Source organism: Mustela erminea, chromosome 3 (assembly GCF_009829155.1).
Source record: "Mustela erminea isolate mMusErm1 chromosome 3, mMusErm1.Pri, whole genome shotgun sequence".
Taxonomy (NCBI): Eukaryota; Metazoa; Chordata; class Mammalia; order Carnivora; family Mustelidae; genus Mustela; species Mustela erminea.
Genome location: NC_045616.1, coordinates 164351152 through 164364950, shown reverse-complemented (window position 1 = coordinate 164364950; position 13799 = coordinate 164351152). Strand labels below are relative to the sequence as shown.

The 13799-nt window shown below is 56.1% G+C and overlaps 1 pseudogene; it reads right to left on the bottom strand.

Moving 5' to 3' along the window:
• Window positions 1–8747: 8747 nt before the first annotated feature.
• LOC116587281 lies at window positions 8748–12932 on the bottom strand (annotated as a pseudogene).
• Between the last annotated feature and the right edge of the window lie 867 nt (window positions 12933–13799).

The window sequence follows — 13799 nt, the reverse complement described above, 5'->3', positions numbered from 1 at the left end:
AGAGGGAGAGAGAAGTGGAAGGGGCCCACTGATCTCCCTGCCCTGATTTGGCCTCCACTGACGTCTCCAAGTCCTCTGGCTCAAGCCCGCATTGAGCAGGACCCTGGGACGGATTCTGAATTCTAGGCCAGCTGGGTGGGGGGTACTCGATGACCTTTGCATCCCCAGATGTCCAACCCGCCTGGCCTTGCACCCTGAGCCTTGCTTCCCAGGATAGGCACGGTTCCGGTGCTCAGCAGACTTTGGGGCCACAGAGGACTTGGCAGTGGTGAGGGAACATGGGGGACCAGTCGGGGACAGCGCCATGGTGGGTCCGCATCCACCACAAGGCTGGGTCAGGGGACAGGTGCCGTGTGCAGGTCTCCTGGGCACACCTGGCCCTCTCGGAATGGAGGTCTGTGTGCCTGGTGCACCTTTCCTCCACCTACCCCTGGAGGAACAGCCAGGTTCAAGCATTTCCATGTCCAACCCTCAGGGACAGTTGGGAACCTGGGCTCCAGAGAGGCAGCGACTGGCCCAGGACAAAAATCGGGTACAGAGTCCAAGGAGCAGAGCTTCCCTCCAGTCCTAGGCAATTCCTGACCCTCCCATGAGGTTTGCTTTGAGGGTGAGAGCTCCTCAGATGCTTGGGGAGAGCTACCCACCCCATCCCATGTGGGGACATGACCTCGGGCATCCCCAGACAGCTAGAGGCATATGTGTTTGAGCGTGCACGCACACACACACACACACACACACACACACACACACACACACACCCCACTCTGCCCAGCTAGGGGTCAGAGGGGGAGACACCCTGGGAAAATGGTGGGTAACAAGGGGGAAAGAAGAAAGAGGTTGGAGACAGCTGGGCCATGGGGTCGGGGGCATCAGGACTCCTGGCAAGGACCGAGATCCAAAGCATGGGGAGGGGAGACAGGACAGGCTGATGGTCAAGGGGTCCCCAAGGGGCCCAGGGGCTTTGCCAGGGCACTGGGTGGGGACAGGGTCTGGGGCCTGGTGTCCATCACCACCCTGGACTACTGGAAGTAGGAAGAGGCACCCCCCCCAGTGTGGACAGGGCTACAACACCGAAGGCCTCCCCTTCCTCTTCTATCAGTGGGGCCATAGAGACAGGGTGTCCCTAGTCTCCCACAGGCTTGTAGAAGAGCCTGTTGGCCTTGAATCTCTCTCCCTGACCCACTGTGCTCCCAGTCTTGGGAAAATGCTTTGGACTCCCTCGAGGTCCTTCTGAGCAGAAGACAGCCTGGGGGCTCGGGGGGCTGACCTTGTGGGCTTGCAGAATGTGGCAGAGCACTGGACCCCTGGTCTGGGGACCCAGGGCAGGACCCTCCTTGTTGCAGCCTCAGGGTCCCCACTGGGAAGAGGTTCCAGAGTCAGAGCTCTGCTCAGGGTGAGAAGGCCTTACTTAGCAAGGAACCGAGCACCAGCCCAGGAGAGGGAAACAGGGACAAGGGAGACTTCGGAGGTTTCTCCCCTCAGCCCTGGAGCCCACAGATCCTGCTCCTGGGAGACACACACGAACAGAGACAGACGCAGGCACAGAGACAAAGACAGAGACAGAGACAGACACTGAACCCAGGAGAGAGGGAACCAGGAGAAGTCCCAGACTTTCCTCCATCGGCTGGGAAATGGCAGCCAAACATTGTGTCCCCTTCTCAGTCCCACGGGCCATCCACCCTGGGAGGACGGATTCGGGAATGCCCGGGGTCCCCTGTGGGGGCTGGCCAGCACATGGGCGCAGACGAGGCCCTTGGACCTCCACCTAATGGGAGCCCCGGGAAGCCTGTGTCACCAAGGTCAGAAGCCATGCACTGCAACCTTGCCACGGGGGATGGGACCCAGGCAGGAGGACGGTGGCTTTGCCTGGATCCCAGAGCAGATCCAGGCCCCTCTGGGCCGTGTTCCATGCCCCCGCCCAGCCCCTGGCTCACCCGTGGCCGGCCAAGTGTGTGCACCAGCCTCCTGGGAGAGCGGGGATGGAACGTATGCAGGGGTCCTACCCCTGATGGCATCCCTAGAAGGAGAAGCCAGGACACCCCCAGTGTGCAGATGGGGAGACTGGGGAGGCCCTGAGAGCCACAGGGTGTGTGCGGGCTCACAGTCCTGGGCAGGAGCAGGAGCTCTGTCTGAACCGAGCTCTGTGCCCTCCCAGCGGTGTAAACAGCTACACCCAGGCCTCCCAGGGGCTGTGGGGAGGCTGTGTGGGGGTCACTGGATGGACAGGGCACGGGGTGGAGGGGGAGCCTTGAGCAGCTGGGGGAGGGGCGCCCTCAGGGAGCTCTGGTGGGAGCAGGAAGTCCGGTAAGGAGCCCCCAGGCAGTGGTGACCTCACTTCCCTGACGACAGAGCCCAACGGAATTGGAACCCACGTATCCAGGCACCCACATTCCAGAGAAAACCCCCCTGCCCAGCTCATTTCTGGGCAGATCCTGAAGGAAGCGCCATGTTCTGCTGCTGCCTACCGAAGCCCAGAGGATGCAGGCAGAGGAGAGCTCGCCCGCCAAACACGTCCCCTCACTGGGCAGGTCGTGTCAGGCTTCCCCGACGACTCTGGCCCTTTGGCAAAAAGAATCAAAAGGTGACACCGGGAGGCTCAGAGTCAGACAGCCCCACACCTTCTGACCGACCCGTGTAGGCCTAGGTCTCCTCCCCGTGTGTGGATGTGTGTGTGTGTGTGTGTGTGTGTGTGTGTGTGTGTGCAAAGAGAGCTCATGGGGGGTGGAGACGCCCCGAGCAGGAGCAGGCTGATGAGGGGTCAGATGCCTGGTGGGCAGGTCATGTTCACACCCCAGGTTAAGGCTGGCTAGGTGGGACGGAGTGTGGGGGCTGCACCCTTCTGCCCAGGGTTGATCCTGAGACCCTGCAGGGACGGGTCACTGACCCAGGTGCGGGGCTGTGCACGCACAGGTCTGCGTGGGATCTGGGAGAAGCAGGGGCACTGGGCAGGAGCACGGTGGGTACGGCCGGGCAGGGCTCTGACGCCTCTTGCACACTCCCCGTCTCTGCCTTGGCAGGCCACGGATGAACTAGGAAGGAGGCGGGAAGACACGCACTCCTCCCCGACCCCGGAGTCCCCGGTCCTGGGAAGGCCCTCGCTACCTCCCAGACCACTGCCCGCGGTACTCCACTGGACTGCGGTCCTGGACACGGAGCCCACGGAGGCCAAGTCCAAGGGTGAGAAGGCTGGGGTGGGGTGCCTGTGGCTGTGTGGGGAGGGGTCGGTGCTGGGCCCCACAGGGAGAAGCCCCCACAGGCTGGTGTGGGGCCAGGAGCCTCGACTTGGCTCGGAGCACCCAGGGGGTGGACTGCAGTCGGGGAGACGTCCCCGGGAGGGTTCCTTCGTGGCTGCGGCTTCTCCGGGAGGCCCCGGGCTGGGCTCTGTCTCTGCAAAGCCACAGGGAGAGGCAGGCCCGCGGGTGACCTTCTCTCCTCTCCCAGCTTCTCCAGCGGAGGAGCTAGACCCACTCCCAACTTCAGCAACTCCGGAGGGGCACATGGTGTCTGGGGTCACTTCGGCGGGAGACCGGGAGCCCACAAGTGCCGGGGCGCCTGCCCACGGAGATGCTGATGCTGTCCGGGGAGAGCTGGCTCCTGCTCCTGCCCCCACCCCTGCTCCTGCCGCTCCCCCTGCCCCTGCCCCTGCCAGAGCGACTCCCACTTCCCCTGCCCCTGCCTGGGCTCCTGTTCTGGCCCTTGACCCAGATCTTCCCTTGGTTCCACCCCTTCCCCGACCCCTCCCTGGGCCCCTGTTCCTGCCCCAGACCCAGCTCCTGCCCTTGACCTCGCCCAGGCCATCACCCCTGCACTTGCCCCAGCTCCTGCCCCTGCCCCTTCCCCCGCCCCTATCCCTTCGCCTTTCCCTGCCAGGGCCACTGCCCAGGCACCTGCCCCTGCACCAGCCCCAGACCCAGGTCCTAACCCTGTTCCTGCCCCTGCCCCTGCCCCTGCCCCTGACTCTGTCCCTGACCCTGACCCTGACCCTGACCCTGCCCCTGCCAGGAAGGCCTCCACTTTCCCTGCCGGTGCCCCTGTTCCTGCCCCAGACCCAGCTCCTGCCCCTGCGTCTTCCCCTTCAACTGCCGCCATCCCTTCCCCTGGCCCTGCCAGGACCACTGCCCCTTCCCCTGGCCCTGCCTAGGCCCCTGTTCCCGCCCCAGACCCAGTCCCTATCAATTGCTCCTGCTCCTTTCCCTGCCCTTGCCTGTGCTCCTGTTCCTGCCTCTGACCCAGCTCCTGCTCTGGATCCTGCACTGGCCACTACTGCTGACCCTGTCCCCGCCCCTAGCCCAACCCCTGCCCCTACACCTTCTCCTGCGGGACTCCCAGACCCGCATCCAGAGCCCACAACTCTGCGGGGAGATCTCCCCAGAAAAATGCCGTCAGTTCCATCCCCTGACCCCGACATCCCCCCAGAATGTTTCATCCCCCCTCCTTGTGTTCTTCCTCTCCTGTATGGAGTCACCGTTGTCGTCGCCGTCCATCTCCTGTATGCCGTGTATTATTTATTTTAAATAAAAGTTCTTGTTTTCCCTTGAACACGTCATGAGCATGAAGTGCATTCCCAACGCTGTGCCACCACGCCCCAGAACATCGTTGCAGGCTATCTCCTTCCCCAAAGGAGGAGACCCTGAGCCCAAGCCCTCCTGCCCATTGTTCCCCCAGCCTGGCCCCTCGCAAGCCCTAAGCTGCTTTCTCTTTCTGTTCCTGCACGTGTTCTGGAGGTTTCTGGAAGTGGAATACCTCAATTGGTGTTTTTGTGTCTGCACCTATTTTTAAAGTACACTTGTTTTGGGATTTTGTTTTGCTTTGCTTTGCTTTGTTTTTGTTTTTTCTCTCTGTTTGACATAGAATTTCCCTTATTGGTTGTTGAGATGCCCAATGGATTACAGAGGAGATGTCTTCCTAGGGACCCCTTTAGGAATTCTGGGCACAATCTCGGGGCCAAGGCCCCTGTTCTTGCTGGGACACCACAATCGGTCCCCAGACGGGACAAGGCTGTTTCCTCCTGTGGCCCACACAGAAACCAGGGAAATGCAGAAAGCTGGAAGACACACCGCGGAGGGCAAAAGCATCGCTCACAACCCTAGGCCAGAGGTAGGTCTCCCATGGGTCTGCTCCAATCCGTGCTCCAAGTCACTGGGTCCCACAGGGACAGAGACAGGGACAGAGACTAAACATGGGCAAGTTCAAGGGGGAGGAGAGGCACACAGGCACTATGTGTCAGGAGATGCAGGAGCTCCCGGGGAAGGACTCAGGCAAAGGAAACCCTGGGGAGGCAGTGCTGGTCCCCCTCAGACTGGCAGGTGTCTGGTCTGGGGACCAGCAGCCCTGGGGAGAACGTGAGGAAGCAGAGGTCCGATGCAGGGCCCCTGGAGAGAAGGCGGACAGGCACCCCTGTCTGAGACAACCGTGAGCGGCACCCATCCCAGGCCACAGGTCCACCTGTCACCTAGGAGGGCTCAGCCTGGGACTCACCCCCAGAAACTCTGGCTCGGTTGGCCACGGATGTGTTTTCAGTAGGATTGGGCACAGCAGTGGTGAGACAGCAGGGAATGGAACAGTGTTCATGCCCAAGGAGGTGGAGGGGATCCTCATCCCAGTCCTCCTGACACAATGTCCTGGGGCTCCTTTCTCAGTGCTGTCTGGGGCACAGGATCGAGGCAGCCCCTCTGAGACCCCACTCCTGCCACCCTGCTCCTGGGGACATTCATAATAGTTGAAGGAGGACGTAGAGAGGATCCAGGATGACAGCGGGCCAAGGAGAAGGAAGGTCAGCACTGGGAGGACCGATCAACCTGCGCCAAGCTACCATCCAGGGCCTGAGCTGCGATTTCTTGAGACCGTACCAAGAATAATGTCTCCTGATGTGTGGACCTGTTTCTGCCGTTTCACTCCCTCCCTCCCTACTTCATTTATTCGCTCTGTCGTTCATTCCCCGACTCCTTCCCCTGTATTCCTCTCTCCCCTCCCTGCCTCCCTCTCAGCCTCCCTCCCTCCCTCCCATCATCCCCCCTTCCCTCCCCCTCTCCCCTCCTCCGTCCCTCTGTTCCCTCCCTCCCCCCCAGCCTCTCTCATGCCCCCCCTCATTCAGCGGAGGACCTGGGGTCCCTGCTCTGTACTGAGCACTGGGGCTTCATCAGTGCGCCCCCCTCACCCATGGGGTCACCTCCACTGTGGGAGGGGACAGGGTCGTCCTCGGGACTCGCAGCGGTGATGAGCACCAGGAATCTGCCCCTGAAAACAGAGGCCCATTCCACAAAGAAAAGAATGAAAGACACATGCTTAGCATTTCCTCAAGAATAATCTAGTCCTGAGAAATGACGAAAAGTAAATATATCCTAGACTTCATGCAGTGTGACTTCCAATGACTCATACACACTGATTCCTAGAAGCAACAAGGAGTAACTCGTACAATGTTAACTGAGGGTTTGTGGCACAACTTTTCCGACCAAATGACAGCATTTCAGCCCACATCTCCAGGGCCTCTGAGTTTACCCAAAGGTCTGTGTGAGCCTCTGACTCTTCCCATTGACCACCTGGGAACGTTCAGTCCTGTTGCCTTCCTTGTCTCCTGCCTCTTCTGGGACACTTCCATGGACTCCTACCCCTCGCCAGGGCCTCCCTAACCAGGACTCCCCTTGCCCTGTGGCCTGGTGCCCAGATCCTGCACTGGGTCCCTTGAGCCTGGTGCTTTGTGCAAGCCCTGGGTGCTCCCTCTGGGGTCACTTGGCACCTCCCATGTTGTGGCCTGCATCTTCCTGCACTGGGTCTCCTCTGACGAGTCTGTGAGGCCAGCCTATGCCCATGTCGTGGGCATGAAAGCACGAGTCCAGAAGGTCCAGATGACCTGCTCCCAATCCCAGCGTGTGGAGCCTGGGCCAAGAATGGTCCCTGAGCAGGGGACGGCTTGGGCCTAAGAAGCCTAAGGGAGGACGTTGTCCACTGAGCCACAGGAGAGTGAGCACGGTGGGGGCCTGGCACTCAAGCCAGCTGGAAGACCACACCCCACCCGCACTGGCTCTGTCCCCAGGGCTGGAGGTCATCGGGGTATCTACCCTCCCATGCTGCAGGCTGGCTGTGACTGGCAGGGGAGGTGGCACCACTGGAGCAGGAGAGAGCCCTCTGCAGAGAGGAGGGGGCTGGGGCTCTCCCAGCACAGGTGCACTGGGGTGGGCTTAGGGGCATCATGAGACAGCAGTGTCTGCAGCTGGGGTCTCCACACAGACCCCCTCCTCAGGCTCGGCACAAGCTTGTCTCCATGGCCGTTGTCCCCCAAACACAGAGGCTGACTCAGGACCTGCCCTCAAGCTCCTACTCCCAATCCTTTGTATTCAGCTCAAGTGACAAGAAAGGGCCAATAGTTTAGGTGGTGTTGGGTGCAGAGAGGTGTGTGATTTTCTGGCCCACACTGTAACACTGCTGGCATTTTAAAGTTCTTGGGGCTTTGAATCAAAAACTGAAAATGGAAAGCTTTCTGAAACATGCCCTCAGTGGTACCCTCACTTTCTGCAGCTCTTCAAAGCTGCAGATCGGTTGGGATCATCTTCAGGCTGAGAAGGAAGATGAGGGGGCAGAGGGGACTGAGGAGGCTCGGCGTAGACAGGAAACGGCTGAGTCACTGCTTTGGGGGAAAAGTGGGTCAGCTCCAGGCTCATGGGGACAGGCCTTGAGGCCATTATGCTACATGAAATAAGCCAGTCCCCAAAGGACGGATACTGAAGGGCCCCACTTGTGAGGGACGCAGAGCACCGGTTCATAGAGGTGGAAGGAGCTAGTGGGTGCCAGGGCGGGGGAGGGGAGATGGAGGGTTAGGGTGAGGGTGAGTGGAGTTCGGTTTGGGGTGAGGACAAAGTTGTGCCAGTGGATGGAGGTGGCAGGTCCAGAAGAGCGAACGTACTTACTGCCACTGAACTGACCCTGAAATGTGCTTAACAGAGTCGGTTATATGTCTGTTACACCACAGTAGGAAAGAAGTGAGTCAGGAGTTCAGGACCATCGTGAGTCCCAGGAGGGCCCTGAGCGGAGATCCTGTATCTTAGTTCTCGCTCTCACGCTCTGCCTGAGCTCACTGCAGGCACCCAGTGAATGCTTACTAAGACATGGTGCAGCCAGATGGGGGCACAAGTGCAAACCCACCGGTGGGCACTGAGGAGTCCCAACAGGATGCACATCCCGATGGAGCCATTACAAACACCAGCACAGAAATAGCCACTTAAAACCAAGGCAGGAACGACATATAACCCAGAGGGTTCCATTCTCCTGGAGGCTGAGCTAGCGGCCACAGCCAAGGCCTCTGGCACTCAGGGGACCGGGGGTCTGGCAGGTGGCTCGGCACACCCTTGACCCTGAAGCCCCATGGGACTGTGAGGGAAGACCCAGCCAGGGCCCATTCTGGCTCCACGGTGGCTGCAGGGCCACTCCCAGCCCCACCAAGATGTGTCTGTTTAGAACCAGGGAGGAAACCTTTTCTCTCAACTGTTCTTTTTAAAGATGATTGCTCAGCATTGACACAGAAAAACATCTAACATAAAACTGGAGCCATTCATAGCTGCAAATGAGCCAGAAGTTATCAAAATGCAGTGACCACATGACAGGAACTTGTGCCTCCCACATGCAGGTGCAGCCCCAGATGTGCAGGGACCCTGGACATCTGGGCCTCACAGTTTCCCTCAAGGGGACAGAAGAAGGAACCTGCTCTGATGGCTCCACTGGCAGCATCCCCTGATGGAAATGGGGGCAGCCCCTCACGTGTTCCTGGTGGCCTGGTGATTCTTGGGCACAGCCATGTATCTCAGCTTCTCCATGATGGGGGAGGGGGGTGGTGGGTAGCCCAGCAGCTGCGGATCCCACAGATCCTCCAGGGACAGTCCAGCATCTGCAGGTCCCACAGGTCCTCCAAGGGACAGCCCGGCAGCTGTGGGTACCACAGGTCCTCCAGGGATAGCATCTTGGTGAGTTTGTGATCCAGCAGGTACCTGCTCAGGTGGCTCTTGTCATGCCACATGGCCTCCATCCCATTGGCCAGGTCACCCCCCATCACATGGTGATAGGCCAAAGTCAGTCAGTGAACCTCCACCACCAATACCCCCAAAAAGGCCCCCAGGTAGTAAATGTTGCCCTGATCCCTGGGGATGTGGGCCTGGGACTACGGCTGGCACTCATAGCTGAAGTCCTTGCAGGCTGCCCAGTAGGAACTGGGGTACAGGGTGCCAAAGAAGGGGGACAGGATCTCCACACCCATGTGGTCACAGAACTTCAGGTCTACGCCTGCACACCAAGTTGCCCAACTTGAAGAGGAACTGCTGCTTGCAGAAGCAGCTGACCAACACCATGTGCTGCATGGACACATCCTGCCAGTGCGGGGAACCACAGACCTGGAGGACCACCACCCTCCAGCCCTCCCAGTGAGGACACAAGGGCCCGGCAGCCAGCTGGTCAGTGAAGATGTAGCAGGTGACCCTGTGTCTCACCATGAAGACCACTATCTTTCAGCCCTCCTGGACAGGCACCTGGGCCTGGCAGCCAGCTGGTCAATGAAGACATAGTAGGTAACCCTGTGGCCACCGTGAGGACCACCAACATCTGGCTCTCCCAGAGGGGCACATGGGCCCAGCAGCCATTTGATTGGTGAAGATGTAGCATGTGACCCTGTGTCCCACCATAAGGACCACTATCTTTCAGCCCTCCTGGAGGGGCACCGGGTCAGTGAAGATGTAGTAGGTGACCCTGTGTCCCACCATGAAGCGCTTCTCCACTGTCTGCAAGAACAGGTCCAGGAAGCTATAGGGACAGGAGAGAGGGTGTGAGGAAGTTCACTGCCAGAGGCTGGCAGCAGGACCCCAGAGCTGGGGGCCGTGAACATGTACACCTTCTTCAAGGGGGCAGGCTCTGGGCTGTTTTAAGCGACAGTCACTCTCCCAGCCTGTCCTGAGTGAGTCTGCCCCTGGGGCCTCCCTGCCTCCTGCTCCCAGAGACGGGGGCCGTCAGCACCCCATCTTACAAAGGGGACCCTAAGGCTTAGAAGGTTGGAACATTTAAGTCACCCAGCAGGCATGAGTCAGGTCATTGGGGGCAAACTGAGGCTCAGCCATGGGGAAACAAGCCAGACAGGAAGCAGGAGGAGGGAACGGTGCTCCTGGCAGAGGCACAGCATATGCAAAGGCTTGGGTTCCAACCTGAGGCACCTGTGGGAAACCACACTGCTGGGTGCCCACAGAAGGGAGGGTCTATTCTATTCTATTTAGAAATCCTTACTTATTGAAGCTCCCAAGGTTAAGTTTTCTTTGTCCTGTGATTTCACACAGTTTTATTTTCTTTGTCTAAAAGGTTTGAAACCTGGCTTCCTTGGTCATTTCTGTAGACATCAGTTTCCATTATTGGGTCTCCATGCGCACATCACTACACTTTGGGTTTTTTCCTCCTGTTATTCTCTCTCATGTCAATTTCATTCTTAGCCCCGAGGTTAGAACCTTGGACCAAGGAAAATATCTTCCTCCCCTTCAGTGGAATACAGAATGTGACACATATCCTCACTGTATTAGAAATGTATATATAAGAAAAACTGCACTGTATGTTGTATGACAAAAGATGCTGACCTAAGTAATTTTGGAAATGAATGGAATATTTTGATTAAGGAGAAATATACGTATATACACAGTGGACCCTATTTGATAAAGTTCTTCCCCATAAGAGTGGTAGCTAACAGTTCTGAAAACATCACATCTGTATTCTGGAACAGAGCAATGAATTAAATATATGGCAGGTGGGGAGAGCCAAGTTTGTCGCTGTTGGAGTAGGAAGTTACAGATCAGCAAAGGGAGAAGATCGTAATATCCACGTGATGATGGGCCAGGTTGGAGATATCAGTATAAACTCATCTTTAGCTTAATGTGGACACAGACAGTTCCACATAGAAATCTTTAATTAAGTGTGTTTATTAAGGTTGAAATACATGCATATGCTGCCTTGCATCGTCCGCTGAGCACATTCAGTTCCCACAAGTGAGACTTTGATACCATTCTCTAATAAGAGGAACCAGGGGTCTTTGAAGAAATTGCTGACACTAGGACTAAGTAAATATAGAAGCAGGGATAATCTTGAAGTATCAGAAAGGAAGGAAATACCAACAAAAACCCCCACAAAGATAGAATGATATCAAAGGGAAAGTGGAGCTAATGGAAAGCCCTTCCAGTAGTCAAGCCGGAATGAACAAGCAACCAAATACTGTAGTGCTAGAGTATAACCACAGAGCCTCAAATGACTGCTCTGGTGTCCACACTAGTAAAAATCAGTGATTAGTTAAAAAGGAATCTACAGGTCACAAAGTGGAGTCACTCATGTTAACAGACCCAGATCAGCAAACCAAGACTGACTACCTAACCTAACTGCAGTTTCACACATACACACTCCATGTAACCTCTAACCACTCAACCTGAAAAATGGTCCCTTCTGGTCCCCTTAGGACAGTGACCTTGCCAAAAACAATGCATCCTTTACTAACACTTTCCTTTTTCAATGCCTTCTCTGCCTTTTAAATTACTTGGCTTATTAACAGATTACACTGTTTTGTTTTGTTTTGTTTTTACAAATGGGTTGAATAGACTTCTCTTAATAGAATTCCCAATAACAGATCCAGATACTCTGCTACCCATCAAGGGGGAGGACTAACTCCCTCTCCCACAGTGCGGCTTCCACATAGTGTCTTCCTGCTCAAGAAGACACACTGTATGCACATGGGAAAGAGGAACTCATAGTGGGGAAGTGGGACCAACACTGCCTCAGCCAGATGACCAATGTTAACAAGGGCAGCGACAAGTGACCTCCAGAGCACATTCCCTTGATATAAAGTGATGAAAGAGCACTTCAGTCTAGTCATGAGGAAAACACCATAAATCTGAATGCAGAACTTTCTACCAAATACCTGACCAGGTCTCCTCAATACTGCCAAGGCCATCAAAACAAGACAAGTCTGAGAGACTGTCACAGCCCAGAAGAGCCTAAAGAGACATGAGGACCACGTGTCATATGGCACATTATTTTGGGATCCTGGATCAGGAAAAGGTACAACAGAAGGAACTTGAATAAAGTATGGACTTTACTAAATAATAACATATCAATATTTGTTCAGTAATTGTGACAATTCTGAGGGAAAACAGAGAGTAGAAATTAAAGGTCAAATAAGAAAAACCTATTGCATCAGATTGGAAACCTAGAGGAAATGGGTGATTTCCTAGTAAAAATACACTTTGACAAAATGGACCCTAAAATAAGGAAAAAACAAGCAGACCAATTAACCATCCAGAGGCCTCTTCCTCTTGCTGGCTCTCCCTCCACTGTTCTGGGGCTTTCCTCTCCTGGGACAGAGAAGGAACAGGGGCAGAACTGTTCTGGAGTTCCCCTGAGACCAGATTCTACCATCTTGTCTCCCCCAGCCATGGCCCTCCTGTGAGTAAAGTGTGCATGGGAAGTCTCAGGGGTTGTCAATCCTGATGTGTCACCTAGCACTCTGGATAGCAAGGGCCTGGACACACTCACTGAAGTAAAATAAACTAACATCTTTTTTTTTTTTAAGATTTTTATTTATTTGACAGACAGAGATCACAAGTAGGCAGAGAGGCAGGCAGAGAGGGGGGAAGCAGGCTCCTCAAGGAGAAGAAAGCCCGATATGGGGCCTGATCCCAAGACTCTGGGATCATGACCTGAGCCAAAGGCAGAGGCTTTAACCCACTGAGCCACCCAGGAGTCCCTAAATTAACATCTTTTAGTGATAGAAATACATTAACACTTGCAAGAGACAAGTCAAGACTGGGTTTCGACCTGGCAGGCCCAAGGCCTCACACTCTCACAGTGTGACCTGGACGCTCTCCAACCCTCCATCCTGCTGAGTGCTCTGGGGAGGTCCCATTCCCAGGCAGTCTCTCTCACGGCATCTGGGGCCTCCCACAACTCCGGGCTGACATCCACTCACCATCCATTCTACTGGAAAGGGTTTCTCTCTCTCGGGTTCCATGAAGTCATGGATTTAAGTGTCTTTAGCCTGGCTTGGGTCACGCTGTCATCCTTGAAGCCATCAGAGCACCCAGAGGACAGAGCATGGGGTTGCGCAGACTTGGATCATACGTCCATCTTCAGGGTGGGGGGAATGTGGGGTCTGCCCTCTGGAACTGTTTGGGTGGGAGGCAGGTGAGATAATGTGGTTGCCAAAGGGAAGCTTAGGTGCTGGAGTTGGGCGTAAGAACAGATGCTGAGCTGGGAAAGCTGCAGATCCCACTTCACTGGCGGGCGACTACACGGCTGTGGAATCTGAAGCCCAGGAATGATGGGTGCACTGAGAGTCGGCAGCTTAGCCGCCCGTCCGGTGCTCTTCCGTCCTTCCGCGACGGCCGGACACTCTTTCAATGGCTGGAAAAGCAACTTTGCTGTTGGTGGGAAACTCAAGACTCCTGCCTTGGGCGCTGGGTCCTCACATCTCAGAGACTAGAAGACACACAGACCTCACTCATGTCCCTGGGAGGAGGGACCCCAGGAGTCACTCCCACCCACCCCCCACACGCATTAATCACCCAACCCCAGAGAACAAACTGGCTCATTTCCAGTCTTTTTTCTCTCCTTTACAAAGAGCAGAGACCAAACGTGAGGATGGTCAGGAAATTATTGTTCAGTGAAGCTGTGGGAGACTCAAGGATTTTTCCACAAGACAGAATCCACAGTGGGCAGGCCACGGTCTCTAGGTCATGCTCGTGGATCTCCGAGACAATGCGACCTCAATGAGAAACTGCCCACTGGAAGATACAGCT